Raw genomic sequence first — 6,157 nt, 5'->3', positions numbered from 1 at the left:
ATTCCAAGGGAATCCAAGTCCAAGATCAAGATTTAGACAGATTTGGCACCTGGAGAGAGCCAAAATAATTTTCATACAAAAAAAATTTGTTTTGAAATGTGATTTCTCTGTGTAGCCTTGGTTGTCCTGGAACTTACCCTGTAGACCAGGCTAGCTTAGAACTCAGATTTCTGCCTGCCTTTGCCTTCTGAGTACTGAAATTAAATGCATGCACCATCACTTCCTTGCCATAAAAAATTTCTAAAAGTCAAATGCAAAGTCTAGAACCATTCTTTTCCCATTTGAGATAGGATATTACTATATTGTTCATAAAACTTGCAGTCTTCTTCCTCAAGTGTAGACATCATAGGCATGTGCCACTACAACCTGCTGCCAGTAGCATTATCTATCTGTCTGTCTGTCTGTCTGTCTGTCTGTCTGTCTGTCTATCATCTATCTATCTAAAACTAATTAAAATTTTTCTTGTAAGTGCATATATGTTTTGCCTGTGTGCATACAATATGCCACATATAAGCCTAGTAGCCAGTGAAACCAGAAGAAGGCATCAGATTCCCTGTGATTGGAGTTTTCAGTTGTGAGCCATCATGTGGGTAATGGATGTTGAATCCTGGTGTTTTGGAAGAGTAGATAGTGTTCTTAACTCCTTAGCCATTTCTCTAGCCCCCCAAAATGTCAACTATTTATTGACCACTGTTCAACATTATTTACAACAAAGTAAGCCATATGCAGTTAGATGTTAGCTAACATTCTAATATAATGAAGTTATTTTCCTGGTGTCTGTTGACCTAGTAACCAAAATATTGAAAAGATGCAGCCTATCATCTGCTAAAACATTCAGACTGATAATTTATAATAACAAATTTTACTTAATAGCACTTTTAATGTAATAGACATGAAGCAGTTCTTCAGGTGGAAGCATGCAAGGATGTCATTTGTCACTGTTGCTATTTAAGAGTTTAGGAGTGCCGGCAACAACTCCTCAGAAAAAAATAGAAACAAGAGATGCTATTGTAATAGAAAATGCAAACCCATCAGAGTCTCAAACATACCAAAGAAGGCAAGAGAAACACACCTGGAATGTCATCCCTTTGTAGGTCTCATAATTAACATCTTGTTTCTCTAACGAAGGGGCCCAAGAGGGGACTAATGAAAGAAAATGAGTCTTACACCCTCAAATACAAGAAGATCCATTAGAATGGGTGCTGCCCTGTGTATTGTTTCTGAAATAGTATATACAAACATGCAGGTATTTCATATGCTGATAATTTATAGTTTCCATTTTAACAGATGCACATGTACATACATGTGCAAAATAATTTTACATGAGAAAAAGCTAACATTGCCTCAGTGTTCAGAAGCATGTTCAGCTACACTAATAATTGTGTTTGTTATATTTTTATCTTCAAGAGCACACTTACACAAACACACAAGGTTTCCCAAAGTTTGCTTTGGTTTCTAAAGACAAATATTCAATTTAGTGCAGTGAAAAAAAAATACAATATTTAAAGCTGAGAGGTCATTTCAGAAGAAGGGAAGAAGGGTTTTAAGAGACTGAGGGACAGGGAATTTGTTGTGCGACTGTGTCCTACGACTATCAGAAGCTATACCCATACAGTCTCACCAACACAACTGCTTAAATACAGGCTAAATAAGGACAATAATAGACATGACACAGTCGATGGAGGAAAGCCCATGGGGCCTCAACCATACACAAAGAACTACAAGCAACTAAATAATTTTGAGGCAGGGTAATTCTCCAGAGAAGAGCATACCAAGTGGTTATCCAATACAAAGTGGTCAGCACTGAAAACACACATACAAGTAATACAAAACAGATTGATCAGGTCACATTTATGTATTTAGGAATATGTGTGTGTATACATATATGTATATAACAACAATTAAAGAAAAAAGAAGCTATTAATCTGAAAGAGGGCAAGGAGGGATATGTGGAAAGGTTTGGAAAGAAAACAGGGAGAAGAGATGTAATTATATTAGAATCTCAAAGAAATGAAATAATTTTTAAAACCCAATATGTTAGGGGCCAAAGAGATGGTTTGATGGTTAAAAGCACTTACTCCTCTTACAGGGGACCCAAATTCAGTTCCCGACACCCACATGATAGCTCACAACTGTCTGTAATTCCAGTGCCAAGGGCTCTGTTCCCTGTGGGCACAGCAGTGTGTGCTACACACACAGAGATGCAGGCAAAACACTCATACACAAACAGAAATAAATACATCTAAAAAATCCCAATGTATTCGTTTTCCCACAAGCTTCCAAATAATGCTTGAAGTTATTTATAGAGCTAGCACAATGCATAAATCTTTGGTTAGTGTTTGATTTTATTTAAAAATGGATTTTACTCTCTTTAACATTTAAAGGCATATTTATACACAACACATTCACGTTACTTTTAACACTCTACTTATCTGATTCAACAAAGAAAAACTTTCTGAGGACTGCAATAATTCTTTTCAACCCAGTAAACTCATAAATATTCTGTCTCAAGCCTTCTTCAAACTTGTATATAAATTTAATCAGAGTCCAACTTAAATACCGCTGTGAGCATTAGCCATTCATTATATTTTTTAAAAGAGTTGTAAGATTTGCCTGCCAATTCTAATGAGCTACATTTTTTGAATGTCATACTCAACATGACAAATGGGTACAGACACCATGACCTGCAAATAGTAATATTTGTGTCTAATTTTCTTATCATTCTTATATTTCTGTATTAAGAAGTCCTCCAGGTTGCAGGGCTAGAGGCACATAGACACTGCTTTAGGAGATGATGCCTCTATCTAACACTTTTGGGTCACCTTTGACAAGGTGAAGTGCTGACTCATCCAGTTGCCCTGGATGCTGGGGGGACCCATTGAGTTATACTTCTGGCTGGTCTTTCACGTTGTCCAGACGAGGGTAGCCTTACAACCAAGTCTTCATGCTGTCAACTCGGTATTGCATTTCTTTGACTTTACAGATAATTAGTTGTTTCTGGTGCAGTTCTGAAGGCATGTTAACATGATTGAATCCTACATCCTTTTCAGATTTCACATTCTACTCACCAATAGATAAAAGGTATCAAAATAACACAGCACCAACTGCATTCTGGAGAGTTCTTATTGCATTGTTTGAGCTCATTCTGACTGACTCCAATGAGATTCTATCGGCAGTGGAGATCAGGCAGGGCTTTGAAATGCTGTGAATAGTCAGAGACTTATATTCCTTGAATCCCATTTTTCTCTTTTGACATTTCCACCCTCAGGATGATCATATTTAAAAGAAATAAATAGCCTCTGGTGTTTCTCAAGTCATAAAACTTTCTTCTATCAAATGTCACTCCTCCCCAGGAAGATAAGTTCTCTCTCAAGGCACTAATATTAGAGCATGAGGAGAAAATGCCTTGGGTTGACAGGCACCTATGTTCCCCAATAGCTAGTCAGGAGAGAATAGGCAGGATTTCAGGGGAAAGAGAGGACTCCGGGAAGAAGAGTGGTGGAGGTGCCAGTGAGACATGGAACAATACAGATGGGAGAGGGGTAAAAGCCACATGGCAGAATGTAGATTAATGGAAACAGGCTAATTTAAGTTATAAGAGCTAGATGGGACAAGCCTAAGCTAAAGGTCAAACTTTCATAATGAATAATAAGTCTCAATGTCATTATTTGGGGGCTGGCAGCTGACCAGAAAACCTGACAACACATGACACCCAACTTCTGGCCATATATATGCACAAAGTCCTAAGAAAGCTGGGGAAAAAGTCCTGAATACAGAGCTAGATGAGGCTTCTTGAACTCAGTCTCCCAGGTAGGCCCTATGCTCGATGCCTTATACCTGATCAGAGAACAGAAAATCATCTTTAGCTGATTTGTGCACATCATACATTCCATACTTGTATCAATGCAGATATATATGTTACTGTTAAAGGTATATGTGTTTTCAGAAAAAAGAAATAAATAAATAAAGGACCAGACACAAATGAAGACAAGTAGCCTAGGTGATCCAGCCTCTTAGAATGCCTCTGTTACAATTTCCTCAGCAATCTGTATCCAGAACAACTTTAAAGCTGCTAGCTGAGATGGTTCAGCTTTACACACTATTCCAGTCAAGATTTCGGATAAGTTCTACACTTTCCCATCACACAGAGACTAAACAAAAAATAACACAGCTAGCTCTCTTAGGACTTGACCATTATCCCAATTTTTTCATTGTCACCTAAAATGCTATTGCCCCAAGACAACAGGAAGCAGTACAAAGAACATGATGCTCACATTTCCAAGAAGTGGAGTGGTGGTTTTCGGTTATTTGGATGGTTATATGTTTGTCGTTGTTTAGGGTGATTGGTTGCAAGTTGTTATTGGTCAGGGTCAGTGAAAAAAACTAAACAAAGGAGATTAGATTCAGGGATATCATTCTGAAAAGAAAAAACAGAGGATATAGGAATGATATACAAAGGGTAGAAAATTGAATCTACTTTTAAACTAGAAAGCAACTACTAGTGTTAAATAATTTACATTGCTGTAGCTTTTTGTATATTCATACAAATTTAAGGTTATTTTTAAATTATATATACATAAATGTATATGTGTGTGTTTCTTCTCTTGTTAAATGAGCTGCATAGGTACAATACTTTAAACAAGAGTAGAAACACACACACACACACACACACTTGTGTGGCCCTTGAAAGCTATTATTATAAACTATTTAGGATAATTAGGAAAGGCAGTTTAGTAGTCATCCATAACAATCAAACTTGTAGTCATGTTAGGTATGTTTTCAAGATTAAACAGATATATTTTAGAAGATGGGTGGTTTTTGAACAATACAGAGATCTACAGAATATGGCGTTTAAGATTTTTTTTTTAATATCATAAGGCTTTTCATGACAGTAAGACATGTCTGCTCCTGACAGAACCAATTACCTTCAAAAAAGGATGATGGACATTGAAGGACCTGCATATGGAGTTTGCTTTCAATGTGGCAAAGCTAGCCTCAACTGCTGACAGTATACTATCCAAACTGGATAAGCAGGACACAAAAGAAGGTGACTGCTGAACTTTGGCAAGACAAGGTAGGACAGTCTTTCAAACTTCCTGCTTCACAAAAAGTCTGTCAGACATTACAGGCCAAAGAAGGATACACCAACATTGCTAGGAAATCTTGTGTTACCAGGAAGCCAGCTGTTTCTGTCATTTCTATAGTTTTGGAAATTGCTTGCTCTGCACTTCCCGTTTAATCAGGAAATATTATATCCTTGGATCTCTGATGGGGTTGAAGACTAAATACTTATAGTCACAGTTTTCCTTAATTATGATAGATGTAAATTAAGTGTAAAGCTTTGGGCTTACAAAGATAGGATAAATAATAGAGTAGTTTCTCTGCATTTGCCAAATACAAATGGCTTGGGCATTGTGAATGTAATTTTTACCTATTTTTATTGTATTTAGTCTTACTGTGTTAGAGTCAAAACCTTTCTAATTAGACAAACAGGGGGAAATGTTGTAGAATAATTATTTTGCACACTGTAAAGATATGCCTGTGCCTAAGGTACCTTCTGATTGGTTTTAATAAAGAGCTGAATGGCCAATAGTGAGGCAGGAGAGAATGGGTGGGACTTCTGGGGAAAAAGAGGACTCTGGGAAGAGGAGAGGCAGAGATACCAACGAGGCACAGAACAGTACAAAGTGGAAGATAGGAAAAAGCTACATGGTAGAATATAGATTAATAGAAACATGTTATTTTGAGTTATAAGAGCTAGATGGGACAAGCCTAAGCCAAAGGTTAAGCTTTCATAATTAATAATAAGTCTCCATGTCATTATCCAGAGGCTGGCAGCTGACAAGAAAGCCCTACAACACTTGTAAGTATCAAATCCATGGGGAATTTTTAATCTAGTGATTGGTGCATAGTAGATGCTTATAAAATATGAGCAGTTTCAAAATGGCAGTCACCCCCCCCCATATTCCCATCCCCTCACCCAACATCTAAATAATAGCCCACTCCTGATTATCATAGTCCTTTACCAGCACCTCTGCTTGTGTGCAGCCATTGTACCCATCACCTTTCTCTGGATTGTTGTCAAAACTCACAACTGTTCTCTTTATCACCAATCTTATCCCATCTAAGATCTATTGGCCCAGAAGTGACTTTTCCA

This window comes from Phodopus roborovskii, unplaced genomic scaffold (genome assembly GCF_943737965.1).
Source record: "Phodopus roborovskii unplaced genomic scaffold, PHOROB, whole genome shotgun sequence".
Taxonomy (NCBI): domain Eukaryota; kingdom Metazoa; phylum Chordata; class Mammalia; order Rodentia; family Cricetidae; genus Phodopus; species Phodopus roborovskii.
This window is presented reverse-complemented; position numbering follows the sequence as displayed.